General features: G+C 44.3%; 1 protein-coding gene across 3 annotated transcripts in view; it reads left to right on the top strand.

Moving 5' to 3' along the window:
• The window catches only part of TNKS (tankyrase), a 310,108-nt gene that overhangs the window by 171,230 nt on the left and 118,611 nt on the right, over positions 1–20,267 (top strand). The window lies entirely within an intron of this gene.

The following is a 20,267-nucleotide window of genomic DNA, read 5'->3' on the forward strand; positions in this document are numbered from 1 at the left end:
AATGCGGCGTGGCATGGAGGCAATCAGCCTGTGACACTGCTGAGATGTTATGGAGGCCCAGGATGCTTCAATAGCGGCCTTAAGCTCATCCAGAGTGTTGGGTCTTGCGTCTCTCAACTTTCTCTTCACAATATCCCACAGATTCTCTATGGGGTTCAGGTCAGGAGAGTTGGCAGGCCAATTGAGCACAGTAATACCATGGTCAGTAAACCATTTACCAGTGGTTTTGGCACTGTGAGCAGGTGCCAGGTCGTGCTGAAAAATGAAATCTTCATCTCCATAAAGCATTTCAGCCGATGGAAGCATGAAGTGCTCCAAAATCTCCTGATAGCTAGCTGCATTGACCCTGCCCTTGATGAAACACAGTGGACCAACACCAGCAGCTGACATGGCACCCCACACCATCACTGACTGTGGGTACTTGACACTGGACCTCAGGCATTTTGGCATTTCCTTCTCCCCAGTCTTCCTCCAGACTCTGGCACCTTGATTTCCGAATGACATGCAAAATTTGCTTTCATCAGAAAAAAGTACTTGGGACCACTTAGCAACAGTCCAGTGCTGCTTCTCTGTAGCCCAGGTCAGGCGCCTCTGCCGCTGTTTATGGTTCAAAAGTGGCTTTACCTGGGGAATGCGGCACCTGTAGCCCATTTCCTGCACACGCCTGTGCACGGTGGCTCTGGATGTTTCCACACCAGACTCAGTCCACTGCTTCCTCAGGTTCCCCAAGGTCTGGAATCGGTCCTTCTCCACAATCTTCCTCAGGGTCCGGTCTCCTCTTCTCGTTGTACAGCGTTTTCTGCCACATTGTTTCCTTCCAACAGACTTACCATTGAGGTGCCTTGATACAGCACTCTGGGAACAGCCTATTTGTTGAGAAATTTCTTTCTGGGTCTTACCCTCTTGCTTGAGGGTGTCAATGATGGCCTTCTTGACATCTGTCAGGTCGCTAGTCTTACCCATGATGGGGGTTTTGAGTAATGAACCAGGCAGGGAGTTTATAAAAGCCTCAGGTATCTTTTGCATGTGTTTAGAGTTAATTAGTTGATTCAGAAGATTAGGGTAATAGGTCGTTTAGAGAACCTTTTCTTGATATGCTAATTTATTGAGACAGGTTTTTTGGGTTATCAGGAGTTGTATGCCAAAATCATCAGTATTAAAACAATAAAAGACCTGACAAATTTCAGTTGGTGGATAATGAATCTATAATATATGAAAGTTTAATTGTAATCATTACATTATGGTAAATAATGAAATTTAACACTATATGCTAATTTTTTGAGAAGGACCTGTATATCTGATAACGTGCCCATTCCATTTAAAACTGCAAGACTGCAGCGTCTAACCCCATGGATCTAGTTAGGCCATTAATTTGAAAGTCGTGAATAACCCTTTTAATGTGTTAAACTCCGGTCAAACTCTGTGTAAATTTGGAACGTCTGGGAAGCTGCACCTTGTCAATCTATTGAATGATGGTAATGACAGCTCTCTTTTCTTTCTTTGTTTCTTTCTTTTTCTTTATCTTTTTCTCTTTCTTTCCTTCTCTTTTTCCTTCTTTTTTTTCCTTCGCTCTTTCTCGATCTTTCTTTCTCTTTTTTTTTTTCTTTCACTTTCTTTCTTTTTTTCTTTCACACTCTCTCTCTCATACACATATCTATCTATACAATATCTATCTACTGGTTTGTTCTACTCTGTGGCAACAATGTGGAGCAATAGGTGGAATTCTCTCTGAGGGAATAACTAGAAGTATAGTAGGAGCCTTGTGCTTTATTACTATAGTACCAGATTTACTTGTGGTTAGTTTTTGAAAATTATTTGTACTTGTATAGTGCCATTACTTCCAAAGGTTTTTACAGGCATCATCACTGTCCCCATTGGGGCTTACAGATTAATTTCCCTGCCTGTATGTCTTTGGATTGTGGGGAGAACATACAAAGTCCTTGCCGATGTAGCTGCATTCCATGGGACAGGGGATAACTTATTGATCTCTGGGTGTCCGATTACCGTGATGCCCCCAGTGTTCCCATGAATGGGGCTTTGCAGCCCTTTCCTGAATAGAGCGGAGGTGTGCATTCTCTCTCTGCTCCATTCATTGGAAATAGCCAAAGGCTGGACACTGTACAGTTCCTCTACCTAAAGACTAGCGCTTTTCTATTTGTGGAACAGAAAATATAATGGAAATTTCCATGAAAATACTGCAATTACAGAACTAAATGGGCTTTTCTTTCTAGTCTACATAAATTATTACGGATCATCCGAATTCCCAGAAAAGGGCACCTGTGTTCCCTAACCACATGACTACAGAACGGGGCAGTTGAATGGAGTGCTTCCCTATGTTCATATCTTCATTGCCATTCACTTTGAAAGGAGACTTTGCTCGATCAGCTGCTTCAACCTATATGGACAAGAATAATTTAAAGCGTTAACATAATTTAATTTTTATTTCATAAATCAATAGTACACATTGAAAATAAGAAAATTTGTAATACATATTTATCAGAGAAATGTAATTTTGTTCTGGTGACTTTCAGTTCCTAGTTATAATCTGCTCAGTGATGACAGATCGTTCCATTACTGAAATAGGAAATGATGGTTAGTGCTTTCAAAATTCTATGGAGGAGGGAGGAACCAGAAGCAAGCACAGACAGTCCGCTGCAAACCTCAGATTTTACAGATTTTACCAGTGAATTCAGAATTTTGAGAATGAAAGTTTTGTCCAGAAGGAGAAAGGTTTTTTTCTTATTTTCAGGTGTACTATTGATCTGCGAAGAGAAAAAAAAAAAACTATGGTTATAAGGAAGCTGTCTCAAGGTTTTTGCCCGTCTAATCTGAGAGCAGCATAATTTAGTGACAGAGAGCCTGATTCCAGCAAAGTGTCATTTACGCATCTGCTTGATGTAGTTTTGATAAAATCACTGTATTATCAGTAGGAGATTATATCTAGAGTACTAGTAATCCTGTTGCCAGGTAGTCCTCCATATTCATAAGCTATGCATAACCCCACCCCTACCACTGATTGCCAGCTGACGGTATACACTGTGCATAGGCAGAAAGCTGCAAGCAGGGCTGTGGGCTGGATTATATAGAGCTTGGTATTCAGGGAACTGGTAGATCTGCAGCAGAGAAAGCAGTGATTTTATAATAAATACAACAAGCAGGCCAGTAAGTGACACATCGCTGGAATCAGCAAACAGCAAAATTGTTAGTTTCCCCTTAATGCTCAGTTCATATCTCTTCTGAGTTCTCGGTCAGATGTGTATGCTGGGAGTATTTTCCAATATGCATTCCTATGATATAAGCCATAATTTAGCAATTTGTGTTAAAATTTGGTTTAGATCATCCTGCAAAAATCAGCAAAGAGTAATTTCATAGTACCGGTATATAGAATTCTATTTATATAAGTCATATATTACTATGGTGTGAAGTCCATTTATTTTTTTATATTTTTAGATATATTAGATAGATATACATACCGTACATACAATTGGGAGATCAGGGAAAGGGGGCGAAATTCAAGGTCTCATTTAAACCATGTGGCTGTAAAGTGCGTAGTGTCCATATCCACTTGGCCTCTTTCTGGGAAAGAAGACGACCAAGATGCGAGTGGACACGATAAATTCTTATCACTCCCAAGAGATCAGGCCTTGGAGTGTCTCAGGATTGGTTTCAAATGCTCTGATTCGTCATTTTTAGCAGACGCAAGAATACATGTTCTCTCACTCAGATTTTAGAAGGGCGGGTGGTTAAGCCAATATAGATTTTTGTACAGGGACAGGTATCGTGGTATACTACTGCTTTGGAAGAGCATGTAATGGTTTGAGTGATGGCATGCTTTGTTATCCGATGAATGAAATTCTGTGACATAGTCCACATTTACGCAAGCCACGCATCTCCCACAAATTGGTTTTGGTACTACTGAAGGGAACAAGGTAGGTTGATTGGTGAATAAAAAGATCCCACAATATGGTCCTTTAAATTCTGGGATCTCCGAGCCGTAATGCATGGTTTGGCTGGTAGATATTGTCTTGGTGTTGAGTCAGCCATAAGTATCTGCCAATATTGTTCCATTACATCTTCCATACAACGCTCCTGAGAATGGAATTGTATAACCACTCTTAATTGTCAGGTGTCTTATTTTGAGTGGAACAGATGAGATCTTGCCAGTTTGTTTGTTTTTTTTTTTTGATACTGCGATGGCTATATCCATGATCCAAAAATCGTTGCTTCATCTCTTTGACACAAATCTCAGAATCTTTGTGGAACATTTTTGACGAATCCTTAAAAATTGACCAGTAGGGATAGAATTAATTACATGGGATGGATGTGAGGAGGAGGCGTGGAGTAAGGCCTTGACTGATGTGTTTATCTTATAGATATCCAATTCTAACATCCCTGTTCTGTCTCGTTTGATTTGTAACATCAAGGAAATTAATCCTATAAAAATCATAACTGTATGTAAATTAAATTGTCAAGGTCATTGTCATTCAGATTCTGAAAAAAAAAATGTAACTCTCCACCTCACTACCACGCCAAATCAAAACAAAATCAATGAATCTGGTCCAAAATATGACCTGATCCATACCAAACTCTGATGAAAATAGATCCCTCTCCCACAGACCCAGGAACAGATTGGCATAGGAAGGCGCGCAGGCTGTCCCCTGCAGCTGTAGGAAAAAGGATCCATTAAAGGTATAAAAAAAGTGTAAGCACAAATTCTAAGGCTATGTGCACACGTAGGAAAAGTGGTGCAGAATTTTTTGCACAAAATCCGCATCCCCTGGCAGAATCCACAGCTGCGGATTTACTGCGGATTTGCTGCGGAATTGATACGGATTTTATGCAGTTTTTGCCACTACAGATTTTTATCATGGAGGGGTGCAGAAACGCTGCAGATCCACACAAAAGAAGTGACCTGCACTTCTTTTAAATCCGCAGCCATTCCGCACTGATTTTTCTGCACCATCTGCACAACTTTTTTTTTTTTACATTGATTTACATTGTACTGTACATCACAGTGCGGATCTGCAGCGTTTCTGGGCAGAAAAATCCGCTGCGGATCTGCAGCAAATCCGCATCGTGTGCACATAGCCTTAAAGTTGGTAAATAAATCTCACTATTTACTATGACACTTGGTGATTTGTGGTTTTGCATTAACCTTTTGCATTGCTGAATAGCACACTTGTATGTACAGCATGCTGTAAATCCTTTACTGCAGAATTTGATAAATTGCTTACCTCTACTTGCACTATTGCTGCAGGCCATGCAGTTAAAATCACTGGCAATGTAATAAGATTACACCGTAAATTCTAAATCATGCTGTGGACTGTTAATTGAACTTGAATTTTTTTTTCTTTAATGGGTGAGATTTCTCAGACCCTATGCCCATGTGTCTGTTAACAACAGCCCACTTGCCTCTGTAACCTTTTCCTCCATTCCCTTAATTATTGCTTCTGATGACGCTAACAGCTAATTAGTGATAATGTAGCTAAGTAGTGTTGGCAGCATAGTGAAACGTGACATCTCCATGGACTCAGGTTCCGCTGCACCATTGCTGATTACCAAGCTCAGCTATAAAAGAAAATTACTTCTTAAGCAGAGCCTTGTGGAAGTCTGGCTTCCGAGACCATTAAATATGTTTTAATAAGCATAAAATCTATAAATTTAAATAAAATTGACATCTAGAAACCTCATACAATCTCATACTACCAAAATATAAAATCTAATGTTTATTTCAAAGTTCTAAGTATAAAATTGCTAAACTGAATAATCAATTTAAAGACATTGTCCACTAATTTATCCTTAGGATAGGTCATCAATCTCTGATCAGTAGGGGTCTGACACCTAGCACCCCCACGGATCTGCTATTCTCGGTGTCAGCGGCTGTCAGCCGGAAATGCAGCGTTGTGGGGCTGCTCCGTCTTCTGATAGTGTCCAAGGCTGGCTACTGCACATCTGCCTCCTATTCAAATCAGCTGGAGGCCACTATCGGAAGACTGAGCAGCTCCGCATTTGAGCATTTCCGGCATAGAACAGCTGATCATCAGGAGTGCTGGCTGTCGAACCCCGACTGATCAGACATTGATGAACTATCCTGGTTTGTGAGATCCATTCAGCGTGAGTTACAGACAATGTGTAACTGCACCAAATTATAGATTGACTCGCCTACTAAATAAGGCTAGGCTCACACTTCGTTATGGGCGTCCGTTAGACGGACTACGTTACACCGCGGCATAAACGCGGTGTAACGTAGTCCGTTAAGGCCGCCATTAATTCCTATGTCGGACGCATCGCTAGCGCACGCCCACAGTGTGTGTGCGCTAGGGATGTGCCGTCATTGAGTGACGGACCCTGAGACGCGGGCTGCAGCGTTTCCGGGCCCGTCACTGCTAGCGCAGATGGAGCTAGCAGATTCTCTGTCTGCGCTAGCGCGATGTAACGCCGGCACTTGCGTCAACAACAGCCCGTTAGCGTATGTGCTGAACGGACTGCTGCTAACGCAGTGTGAACCCAGCCTAACTAACAACTAATATCTTTAAGGGCATGGGATAATGACAAACTAGTAGGGTTGGAAGGGAGGGTGGTGCGAGCTGTTTGATAAGTAATGGTGTCATTCTATAGTTCTCATAAATCAGAAACGGACTTCCTTTCTACACAGGAGAACATGTCCTGGAAATCACATGGCACATCTGCCTATGCTGAAAGCTTTAGGCTGTGTGCACACGCTCAGGATTTTTCGCGTTTTTTTCACGTTTTTTCGCTATAAAAACGCTTAAACGCATACATATGCATCACATCATTTATAATGCATTCCGCAATTATTGTTCATATGTTGAGGTAAAAAACCCAGCATGTTAATCAATTTTGCGGATTTCCCTCTCTATTATTGCATTGGGAAATCTCCGAAGAAAAGCGCAAAAAATCTGCGAAAAACGCGAAAAAAAACGCATGCAGATTTCTTGCAGAAAATGTCCGGTTTTGTTCAGGAAATTTCTGCAAGAAATCCTGACGTGTGCACATAGCCTTATGGGTAACCTGTCATGAGGAATTTATACCTCATGCTGTGGCATGTTTGTACAGGCACTTTGAGGCTTAGTAAATCCATACCTTGATTGTAGAAGTCAATGTTGGTATTTCTCATGTAAATGAGCCACAAGGGCTTGGGGCGGGACACTGCATTTGCCACTCTTACCCTCCCTATTCCCCAGCCATCACATGCCTCCTGTGTCAGACTGTAGCAAGTCACCTGTCAGTATGACAAAGAAGGAAGAAGGCAGGGAATAAGGAGGATAGTAAAACTGCAAGTGCGGTGTCCCAGCCTGAAGCCCTTATGGTTCATTTGCATAAGATGTTAACTTTAAATTGCTGAGAGATGCCAAATTTGATTTCTAAAATCAATGCATGGATTTATCAGCTTCAAATAGTCAATACATGCATATCATTAGTTTAAATGGAATTGGTCATGAGGATTTTATAACTTGAAGTGTATGGATGTCTCTGAGCTGGATTGGAACACATTAAACCACTTGAATTTTTGTGTTCAATAAGCATATGTGCACAGAGACCTTTTTCCGGAGTGCTGCTTTAAAAGCCTTCAAGATGGAAGCAGTAAGCACAAAACAATAAATCTTGTGTTTTATGCTTATGGAACTCAAGCACTGTGCAGTCTGATCCTGCAGACTTACCCTCTTCGATCTTTCCATCTACTGCTTTGTAGCATGTATTGAAAGCTGTAGGAGACGGGTAGGTGGCAGCATCACTGCAGAGTATGTCTGTTATCCTGGGGACACTTAGGACTTTGTGCATACCTGTTCAAAAATCTCTTTTGGTCCAAGGGCCACACTGACCGATTTTAAAGGGAACCTGTCACTCCCAAAATCGAGGGTGAGCTAAGCCCACAAGCATCAGGGGCTTATCTACAGCATTCTGTAATGCTGTAGATAAGCCCCCGATGTATCCTGAAAGATTAGAAAGAGATTATACTCACCCAGGGGCGTTCCTGCTGCGGTCCGGTCCAATGGGTGTCGCGGTCCGATCCGGCGCCTCCCATCTTAATCAGATGACGTCCTCTTCTAGTCTTCACGCTGCGGCTCCTGCGCAGGCGTACTTTGTCTGTCCTGTTGAGGGCAGAGCAAAGTACTGCAATGCGCAGTCGCTGGGCCTCTGACTTTTCCGGGCTCCTGCGCACTGCAGTACTTTGCCCTACCCTCAACAGGGCAGACAAAGTACGCCTCCGCCGGAGTCGCAGCGTGAGGACCAGAAGAGGACGTCATCTGATTAAGATGGGAGGCCCCGGTCCGGACCGTGACGCCCATCGGATCGGACCGCTCGCCCGCCCAGGTGAGTATAATCTAACCTCTTTTTCTCATCTTTCAGGATGCATTCTGTAATGCTATAGATAAGCCCCTGATTCCGGTGGGCTTAGCTCACCCTCGATTTTGGGGGTGACCGGTTCCCTTTAACTAATCAGATGGGCCATAATAAATGGACTTGTCCCACAAAAAGTATTCGATGAAGTTCAATAGCACATGTCAAATCAAGTGTATTTACAATATATATATATCTACTGAAAGCAATGTACCGTAAGTTTTTTTTATATTCATAACATTTTGTGTATGGTAGTGTCACCTGTGCCTTCTATGGCTGGAATCTCCACCTTTCTCTGTGATTAGTTGTGGGCTTACATGCACAGTAACCCACCTCTGATGTCCATCCTCTTCATGCTGAAAATGGGGCTGAAACTAAGCGCTAATGAGAGGAGAAATGGGGACAATAAAGTACCGTATTTCCCGGCGTATAAGACGACTTTTTGACCCCTAAAAATTGTCCCAAAAGTCAGGGGTCGTCTTATACGCCGGGTACGGCGTGTGCAGGGAGCGATCCTGCATTTCGGCGTGTGGTTCCCAGGGTCTGGAGGAGAGGAGACTCTCCTTCAGGCCCTGGGATCCATATTCATGTAAAAAATAAAGAATAAAAATAAAAAACATGGATATACTCACCCTCGGACGGGCCCTGGATCACAGCGCTGCTAGCGTCTTCCTCTGTTCCTTAGAATGCGGTGAGTGAAGGACCTTCAGTGACGTCGCGGTCACATGAGCGCTATAAATAAATAAAACCGGCGTGGGTTCCTCTGTATAATTTGATAACCAACCAGGCAAAACTGACTGCTGCGGGCTGCAACCCTAAGCGGTCAGCGTCAGCAAGACTGATTGAGTCGTCGTGCTGTTTTTTTAAATAAATAATAATTTAAAAAAAACACCTGCCATCCCATTTTTTGACAACCAGCCTTGCTAAATCAGACGGCCGGTGGCTGGTATTCTCAGGCTGGTAATGGGCCATGGATATTGACCCCCAGCCTAAAAATAGCAGCCCGCAGTTGCCCAGAAATGGCACATATATTAGGTGCACCAATTCTGGTGCTTTGCCCGCCTCTTCCCACTTGTCCTGTGGCAGTGGCAAGTGTGGTTAATATTTGTAATGGTTGATGTAATATTGTAAATAAGCACTCAGCAAGTATAAAGTCTTTTATATGAAATGGAAAAAAATTATTAATTGTTAATTTTTTGGCTTATTTTTCACATCTGTTTGTTTTAATTGTTCTAATAAACTTTGTTTTATGGGATTATATACTCTTGGGGTTTTCTTACCCCTTCTTGTGACATTACATTCTGGTTCTTGGCAGCAGCCACTAGAATTTGCAAAGGAGCTTGGAGAATCCTGTATTAAAGAGGTTGTTAAAGCCTGCGACAAGTCTGCGGTCTTGATTCCCCAGTGTTCCCAGTACGATAGTGCAGTCACGTGACTGCATTTGGCTTCTCTCTATAGAAGTCATTTGAGAGAAGCCGGAGGAGTCTAGTCAACGCGTGACTGCAAGCATGCAAATCGCGTACGTGCAGTCACGTGACACTGGGAATACCGGGGAATTGTGACACGGTGCATGTTGTCATGATTTGGCACTAGGTGACTGCAAGCTTTTGTCCCAACCCCTTTTAATATTTATTTCAACAGTGTGCTCCCCCATCTTTCTCTAGACTGAGTCTGATGCGCGTGGCCAAGTGCATCGTTCTCTCAGGCCACAGTCTGCTGGTTGGTCAGTGCAATCTGGTGGAAATGCTGCAGCCTATTAATCACTAAACTAGTGTATATTAAATAATGTTCATGATTAAAACGAATCTGACAGCAGGTTTTTGCTACCTCATCTGTGAGCAGCATAATGTAGTAAAAGAGACCCTGATTCCAGCAATGTGTCTCTTTAGTTTACTGGATGCAGTAGTTGTGATACAATCTGTGCTTATACATGTAGCTTTTTTGATACAGTAATGTGTGGATTACATGTGTTTTTGATGCGTTTTCTGCATCTAATGCAAGTCTATGGGACAAATCTGCATGTAAAACTCAGTGTATCCGAAAGAGAAATTGACATGCTGCAGATAGTGTAAACGGACCTGCGGTGCGGGTTTCATGAGTAAAAAACAAAAAGCCCAATAGTCATGAGATTTTTAAAAATCACGTTCACACTTCATTGGAACTGTTAGACGATGCATTTTTGCAGCGACTATGTAGAGTCAAAAACGCATTGTGGGCACACGATTATTGTCCTCATCATCTGCACTAACTTCATTTGTTGGATATGTATTCAATATCTTCACATCTAAGCTTTGCTTGTATGCGATGTGGATTTTACATTTAGTGAACCTTTTAAGTGCTTAACGTACTAATTATAGGGTGATCTGCTGCCTGCTGATGTGATGTGTAACACATGGATTACAGACTGTAGCAATCCAGATATTACCAGCAGAATTAGAAATTAATTTGAATGTTATATGCAAACGTTTCCTTTCGTGACTGTGTCTTGCTGCTGTTCTAATTAATAGACGATATTAAGTGTATTAAGAAATTCTGCTTTTATATTTTTTTTTCCTCCTTAAATGCATTTCTTTTTCTTTTTAACTTTATCCCATAAACTCAAATTGGTCTTAAAAGAAAAAAAAAATATCGGATTAAGCGCTGCCTATCTGCTGCTGCCCTTGCCTTTGTTGTTTGGCTATAGCACGGTAAGCGTGACGTCACCAGTGTAGCCAATCACTGAGCTTAGTATTAAAATTTGCAGTGTGTTACATTGTACTCACACATATGGATTTAAGTGTTGCAAAGCAGTGTCGTCTGTTTTTAAAGTGATCTTTATCATAAAAAGGTTTTTGCACGAACAAAGCACACCTTAATCCATAGATCTTGGAATAATATTAAGTTCAACAAATGGGTCTTTTAAATAAATGTTCCTGTGCTGAGATAATCTTATAAATGTTCCCCTGTTGTGTACTGTGTAATGGCTGTCTGACCATATAGGAACATGGTCTGATCATACCACATCTCCTGGGCAGGGGAGGAACCAAAGTCACTTATGATAAAACAAAACAGCAGGGACTCTCAGCTGCTACTTTCTGAGGTAGCACATTTTCCAGCCTAAGGTAACACAGGAGTATTTCTGTAGTGTCACCAGTCCTGTGAGCGCATCATGAGTCAAGCTCAGGGCCCGCTGGAGCTGCTACCTGACTGATATGATTTATGACGAGCTTAGAGGGCTGGAGAGCAGCAGTAACACTCAGTCCAATGTTGTATCGGGCAGGCAAATGTTACCTTAGAAAGCAGCAGCTGAGAGCCGCTGCTGTTTTGTCTGTATGCTCTCATATCATAAGTGACTTGCGTTTCTCCCAGGGCTGTGGAGTCGGAGTCGGTGTCCATTTGGTGGAGCTGGATTCGGTATAAAATGGACCGACTCCTAAAATATATAGTACAGTACATTGAGTACAGTAGTACAAAGCAGGATGTGCTGTAAATATTTTCATAAGAATTTGAGAAAATTATGAAATGTCCTAGAGATGTCTGCTGTGTTCCTGATCTGAGGATCTCGGCTTTTAGCTGAGATAAATCTGTGCTGCACTTTATGTACAGGCTCAGTAGTGACCAGTAGGGCTGAGCGAAACGGATCGTTCATTTTCAAAAGTCGCCGACTTTTGGCAAAGTCGGGTTTCATGAAACCCGACCCGATCCCTGTGTGGGGTCGGCCATGCGGTACGTGACTTTCGCGCCAAAGTCGCGTTTTGGCACCATTTTTTCAGCCAATGAAGGAGCGTGGGCAGAGTGATGACATAGGTCTTAGGGGCGTGGACGCCTATCGCCATCTTGTCGCTTGTGCGCTGTAGCGATTTGCAATGTGTAACACCAGCTTTTCTGTTGAGAGAGAGAGAGATTGATTCCCATTGGGTTTCGTGTTTCGGTCGATCCCTGACTTTTCGCTATAATCGGCCGATTTCACTCGACTCGACTTTTGAGATAGTCGGGTTTCGTGAAACCCGACTCGACCCTAAAAAAGTAAAAGTCGCTCAACCCTAGTGACCAGTACCGTGGGGTCGGAGGTGAGATGAACCTGTGCCTCACTTTATGTACATGCTCAGTAGTGACCAGTGCTGTGGGGTCGGAGGTGAGATGAATCTGTGCTGCTCTTTATGTACAGGCTCAGTAGTGACCAGTGTTGTGGGGTCGGAGGTGAGATGAATCTGTGCTGCACTTTATGTACAGGCTCAGTAGTGACCAGTGCTGTGATGTTCGAGGTCAGGGAAATTGATGAGTCTGAGTCTGTGGTTTGGCTTACTGACAGCACAGCCCTGGTTTCTCCCCTTTCGTCCTGGCCAGGTTTGTATGTCCCGACCTTGACCTGGGGCAGCCCTGCATGATCAGACAGCCAGTACACTGCAGGGGCACATTTATAAGATTCTCAGCACAGGTTTTTTTTTTTTTTTTTTAACACATCCAGTTGTGGAACTCATGCGCAGATGGAGATCTCAGCACCAAGATCTCCATCTGCGCATGCGTCGCCCCCTGCAGCCATTTTCCTGGAGTCTATTGCATAGTAAACCATGTAAGTGCGGGGGCTCTGGGCTTTCACAAAATATCGGCAGAGCCCCTGCAGCACCGAACACCCCCTCATCCCAGCCTGCAGCAACGCTCCACTCTTGCCTCCTCCAGCAGCGACCCTGGGACCCGGCTCCACTGCGACCGGTAAGGTATATCTGCATTATAAGACACACGCCCATTTTCACCCAAATTGGGGGGGTGCGTCTTATATTGCGAAAAATACGGTAGATCAGCTGACGTGCCCGGAAAATTATATATAATTGAGTATATGTTTAAGTATATATATGAAGGGGGGCTTAATTGTCTCCTCTCCAAATCGCACCTCACCACCTGTGCGCTCGACCCCATCCCCTCCCACCTCCTCCCCAACCTCACCACCACACTTATCCCATCCCTAACCCACCTCTTCAACCTATCACTATCTTCTGGCACCTTCCCTTCTGCTTTCAAACATGCCACAATCTCGCCTATCCTTAGAAAGCCAACCCTCGATCCAACTGCTATGTCCAGCTATCGCCCAATATCACTGCTCCCATTCGCTTCCAAACTCCTGGAGCAGCACGTCCACTCTGAACTTTCCTCCCACCTCTCATCTAACTTGCTCTTTGACAATCTACAATCTGGTTTCTGCCCCCATCACTCAACTGAGACAGCCCTTACCAAAATCACTAACGACCTACTTACCGCCAAAGCTAATGGACAGTACTCTGTACTCCTCCTTCTAGACCTGTCCTCTGCTTTCGACACTGTTGACCACTGCCTCTTACTACAGATCCTCCCCTCCTTTGGCATCAAAGACCTCGCCCTATCCTGGATCTCCTCATACCTTTCCAACCGCACATTCAGCGTCTCCCACTCCCACAATACCTCCTCATCCCACCCTCTCTCTGTTGGAGTCCCCCAAGGCTCTGTTCTAGGACCCCTACTCTTCTCCATCTATACACTTGGCTTGGGGCAACTCATAAAGTCCCATGGATTCCAGTACCACCTCTATGCTGATGACACTCAGATCTACCTCTCTGGCCCAGATGTCACCGCTCTGCTCTCCAGAATCCCAGAGTGCCTATCAGCCATATCCTCTTTCTTCTCCTCTCGCTTCCTCAAACTCAATGTGGACAAATCTGAACTCATCATCTTTCCTCCATCCCATAGATCTTCCTTACCTGACCTATCTATCGCAATCAATGACATCATGCTTTCCCCCGTACCGGAAGTCTGCTGCCTCGAAGTAACCTTCGACTCTGCCCTGTCCTTCAAACCGCACATCCAAGCTCTTTCCGCCTCCTGTCGCCTTCAGCTCAAAAATATCTCCAGAATCCGTCCTTTCCTCAACCGTCAATCTACTAAAATGCTTGTGCACGCCCTCATAATCTCCCGCCTTGACTACTACAACATCCTTTTCTGCAGCCTCTCTGCTAACACCCTTGCACCTCTCCAGTCCATTCTTAACTCTGCTGCCCGACTAATTTATCTCTCTCCTCGCTACTCCTCTGCTTCCCCCCTCTGCAAATCTCTTCACTGGTTCCCATTCCCTCAGCGTATCCAGTTCAAATTACTAATACTGACCTACAAAGCCATTCATAACCTGTCTCCTCCATATATCTCTGAATTAATCTCCCAACATCTTCCCTCACGTGATCTCCGGTCCTCCCAAGACCTCCTTCTACTAGTATATAGTAGAACTAGTATTCACGCTGCGGTTCCGGCGGAGGCATACTTCGTCTGTCCTGTTGAGGACAGAGCAAAGTACTGCAGTGCGCAGGCGCCGGGAAAGGTCAGAGAGGCCTGGTGCCTGTGCACTGCAGTACTTTGCTCTGCCCTCAACAGGACAGACGAAGTACGCCTGCGCCGGAGCTGCAGCGTGAAGACTAGAAGAGGACGTCATCGTAAGAAGATGCGAGGCCACGGACAGCGACGCCCATCGGACCAGGACCGCCCCTGGGTGAGTATAATCTAACCTCTTTTTCTCATCTTTCAGGATACATTGGGGACTCATCTACAGCATTACAGAATGCTGTAGATAAGACCCTGATGCTGGTGGGCTTAGCTCACCTTCGAATTTTGGGTGACAGGTTCCCTTTAAGTACACAGTGCTATATAATGTGATGACTGCAATGTATTAAGAAGATACAAACTTTTAGGCTATGTGCACACCGTGCGGATCCGCAGCGGATTTTTACACTCAGAAACGCTGCAGTTTCACATAGTGATTTACAGTACAATGTAAATCAATTGAGAAAAAAAATGCTGTGCTAATGGTGCGGAAAAATCTGCATGAAAACCGCTGCGGATCAAAAGAAGTAGCATGCTACTTTTGTGCGGAACTGCAGCGTTTCTGACCCCTTCCATTATAGAAATCCGCAGGTGTAAAAAACGCACAAAATCCGCATCAATTCCACAACAAAAACGTATAAAATCCTCGGCAAATCTGCACGTGCGTTTTCTGCCAGGAGATGCGGATTTTGTGCAGAAAATTCTGCACCCCAATCCGCAACGTGTGCACATAGCCTTAGGCCATGTTCACACAGTGCGGTTTTTACTGCGGAACCGCCGCGATTTTGCCACTGCGGGTCCGCAGCTGTTTTCCATGCAGGGTACAGTACAATGTACCCTATGGAAAACAGGAACCACTGTGCACATGATGCGGAAATGCACTAAAAAAAGCCGCGCTGAATAGGTGCGGTAAAAAAGAAGGACCATGTCACTTCTTTGTGCGGAACTGCAGCGGTTCTGCACCCATTGACCTCCATTGTGAGGTCAAACCCGCAGTAAAACCCGCAGATCAAAAATATATCTGCGGGTTTTCTGCGGTTTGTGGTGCAGAACCGCTGCAGCAGGAAGTGCGTGGGCGGAGTGTGGCTGCCCCCCCGTGCTCCAATCCCACCCCCCCCCCATGCTCCGATGCCATCCCCCGTGCTCCGACGCCCCCCCCGTGCCCTCATCTCCCCCCTTATACTTACCGGGCCTCCCGGTGTCCGTCCGTCCGTTCGTCTTCTCCCTGGGCGCCGCCATCTTCCAAAATGGCGGGCGCATGCGCAGAGCGCCCGCCGAATCTGCCGGCCGGCAGATTCGTTCCATGCACATTTCGATCACTGTGATAACCTCACAGTGATCAAAATAAAAAAAAAAATAAATGACCCCCCCCCCCCCCCCCTTTATCACCCCCATAGGTAGTAACAATAATAAAATAAATAATTTTTTTTTTTTTTCCCCACTACAGTTAGAACTAGGGGTAGGGGTAGGGTTAGGGTATTTTCAGCCATTTTAACCCTAAAAAAACTTCCTAGAAAACACACAGACTCTGCAGAGAAAACTGCATAAAAAAACCGCATAAAAAAACGCATCAAAAAACGCACCTGTGTTTTCTGCCAAGAGCTGCGGTTTTTAGTGCAGAAAAAACAGCAGGGAAATCAGGAACGTGTGAACATGGCCTTATGGTTGTCGTTAACTGCTTCAGGACCAGGTCATTTTTCTCCATTACTGACAAGACACATCTTCATATTTTTGTTTCAATGTGTCTAATATTTTTCTCTCGTGTGGATAATCAAACAACTTACCTGTTTTTTTTGTTGTTTTTTTTTGTTTTTTTTTTCTTCGTTCATGATACACGGGGCTTAATTTTTGTTTTTGTTTGCTACTTGATATTGGGGGAAAAACGTAATGAAAAATAGGAAATGCGTATCTTTCTCACACATTTTCTTTCTTATTGCAAAGGACCACTAAAAACATTGTAAATTGTGCTCCCTTTTCATGCAAGTTATTTTAGTTATTGGACACATTTTTTTTTTTTCTTAGACACTGTGTGCTTTATCCCTTTTCTGTCATCGGACGGAATATTACGTCTGATGGCAGAACCCATCAAAGCCGTGACATGTCAGCTGTTTTGAACAGCTGACATGTGCCCGCATTAGGAGCGGGCGGAATCACAATCTGCCTGCACCTATTAAGGCCGGCGTCACACTAGCGAGTTTTACGAACGTATGAGCGCAGAAAATACGTCCAGAAAATACGCATTGCACACGGCCCAATGATACTCTATGGGGCAGCTCCTATCTGCCGTATGTTACGCATCCGTAATATACGGTATGTTACGAACGTAGAAAATCGCAGCATGCTACGTTTTTCATTGTATTGCGCAAACAATACGCCAATGAAAGTCTATGGGGTCGAGAAAATTACGGATTACACACGGACCATGCGTGTGACTTGCGAGAAATATGCAGCCCTGTTCTATGGAAAAGACGGCAATTCAGCGCGGTGTACAGTAAAATCACACTGACAGAATAGAATAGGTAGAATAAATGTGTACACAGTGTGTGTATGTATGTGTATATGTGTGTATATATATATATATATATATATATATATATATATATATATATATATATATATATATATATATATATATATATATATATATATATATAATTTCAGCGCTAGATGGCAGAAAAGCCGGTAATTCAATTGCTGGCTTTTCCTATCTCCTTCACAAACCCGACAGGATATGAGACATGGTTTACATACCGTAAACCATCTCATATCCCTTCTTTTATTACATACTCCTCTTTAGTAATGTAAGAAGTGTCTTTGTGTCAAATTTGGGGTCTCTATTAAATTAAAGGGTTAAATCCCGGGGAATATTGTCGTGGGCTCCCGTGCAATTTTCTCCGCCAGAGTGGGTAAGCCAGTGACTGAGGGCAGATATTAATAGCCTAGAGAAGGACCATGGTTATTGGCCTTCCCCCCCCCCCCCAGCTAAAAACATCTGCCCCCTGCCACCCCAGAAAAGGCGCATCTGTAACCGCTGTGCTCTGCTTTACGGCCGGCCCTCACAGTCAGTGCGGGAAGCTGACGGCGAGGGACGTGACACACCGGAATGTGAGTATGTAGTTTTTTTTTGTAGTTTTTTTTTTACATTTACATTGGTAACCAGGGTAAATATAGGGTTACTAAGCGCGGCCCTGCGCTTAGTAACTCGATATTTACCCTGGTTACCAGTGAACACATTGCTGTATGACAGCGGGTGATCAGCGACCAATAAAAAGGTCCTGATCATTCCCAGCGACCAACGATCTCCCAGCAGGGGCCTGATCGTTGGTCGCTGTGACACATAACGATTTCGTTAACGATATCGTTGCTACGTCACAAAAAGCAACAATATCGTTAAAGAAACCGTTATATGTGACGGTACCTTTAACCTTTCTTCCCACTCCTCTGTAGCAGTGGGATATGGGGTAATAAAGGGTTAATGTCACCTTGCTATTGTAAGGTGACATTAAGCCAGGTTAATAATGGAGAGGCGTCAATTATGACACCTATCCATTATTAACCCTGCTGTTCTGTTGGTCAAAAATGACCGACTTTGAACTTCAATATTCTTTAAAATATTCAAGATGCGGCTCTGAAACCCGTGGCCGACCGACCCATCCTCATTTAAGTCAATCAACCACAAGTTTCAGAACCGCATTTTGAACACCCCAAAAAATACCAAAGTTCAAAATAGGTCTCCCCAGACCGAACAGAACAGCAGGGTTAATCAAATAGTAGTAAATGGATAATAAAACGCACACACATTAGGAATAAAGTATTTTAATGAAATAAAGACAGTGTTTTAATATTTTATTATACTCTTAATCCACCTGAAGACCCTTGTCATCTGAAACAAAGTTAAAAAAAACAAACAACAATATTCCATACCTTCCGTCGTTAGTCTTGTCCCACGCTGTAAATCCATCTGAAGGGGTTAAATCCTTTTACACCCAGGAGCTCTGCTAATGCAGCTGTGCTCCTGACTGTAAAACTTGGTGAATGAATGGAATGCAGGGGAATGTACTGTAGTTACCTCGAGTCGTGGTGATGCGCCCTCTGCTGGATGAACTCATATGAAGTCAAGCGTGGGAAAATATTCTGAAAAGTTCCCAGGCTCGAGTTCATATGAGTCCATCCAGCAGAGGGCGCATCACCGCAACTCTAGGTAACTACAGTACATTCCCCTGCATTCCATTCATTCACCAAGTTACAGTAAGGAGCACAGCTGCATTAGCAGATCTCCTGGGTGTAAAATGTTTAACCCCTTCAGATGGATTTCCAGCGTGGGACAAGACTAACGACGGAAGGTATGGAATATTGTTTGTTTTTTTTTTTTAACTTTGTTTCAGGTGACGAGAGTCTTCAGGTGGATTAAGAGTATAATAAAATATTAAAACACCCTGTGTCTTTATTTCATTAAAATACTTTTTAATAATGTGTGTCTGTTTTCTCTATCCCCATGATGGCACCACGGAGAGAGGGGTCCGCCCCCAGGGACAGGAAACCTACAGATGAAAAAGGGCGTACCTCTCTCCCACATCAGTTGGTTTCCTGTCCCTGACGGGGAACCTACAGCGACGTACCTGAAGATTCTTCGTGGGATTCCAGGGTGCTGGCCGGTCGGTTCCTGACAGGGGGCGCCCTGTCACGGCTGTGTCCAGCCGGTTTTCTCCCCCCTTTTCTCCGACCCTGAGGCACCACCACGGGGGTCGGCGGGCCCTACGGGTGAGTGTTGCAGGGGAAGGCAGTGAAGAGGATCGAGCCTGCCTTCCCCAAGGAAAAAAAAAAAAAGGGGGAGGAAAGAGGCAGGTGACGGCGGTCACCATTACAGCCTCTGCACCGCTAATAGGTGCGTGGGGGTAGCGGCGGCTACGCTACCATTATCTGGAGGCTAGAGGCAAAGCGCCGCACGCACCGCTGAACCGCCGCTCAAACCGGAAGTACGGGCTCGGGCGGAACGTTAGAACGCGCGCACAGGCGTCCCCAATAATATCTTCCCTATAGGACGCCTGTGCCGTGAACCGGAAGTGACGCGCGCGCATGCGCAGATGACCACTTCTGCCGGCGGCAAGTTTAAAAAGCAGCGTCCTCGGTAGAGGAAACGTGGAAAACCCTCTCTTTTGACAAACGCAGTGCGGAGCCATTATGAGCGGTAAAGAACCACAAGAGGCACAGGAATGTGCACAATCATCACCTGAGGAAGTACTGCGTCCGCGCTCACAACATCAGCGCAAGGGGAACGCTTCATCCCAGCAACGCAGCAGCAGCAGACGCTCAGGGTCACAACGCAGCCGAGTCTCTGGGGGAAATACACGGCCGGCGACGAATCCAGTGGATACAGTCCCGAGGCCAGAGACGGTATCTCTTAGTCGTAAGGGGTGAGTGATCTACGTGAAAGTAATAATGTAATACGAGATTACTTTTTTCTCCTAGGGAAGGAAATGTACAGGCAAATCAAAGCACAAAGTGTGTGCGATATGTTCGGAAGAACTTCCTTCCTCATGGGAAAAAAAGCTATGCGGGCCCTGCATAGAAAAAACCATCCA

The sequence above is a fragment of the Ranitomeya imitator genome, chromosome 1, assembly GCF_032444005.1.
Source record: "Ranitomeya imitator isolate aRanImi1 chromosome 1, aRanImi1.pri, whole genome shotgun sequence".
NCBI classification, from domain to species: domain Eukaryota; kingdom Metazoa; phylum Chordata; class Amphibia; order Anura; family Dendrobatidae; genus Ranitomeya; species Ranitomeya imitator.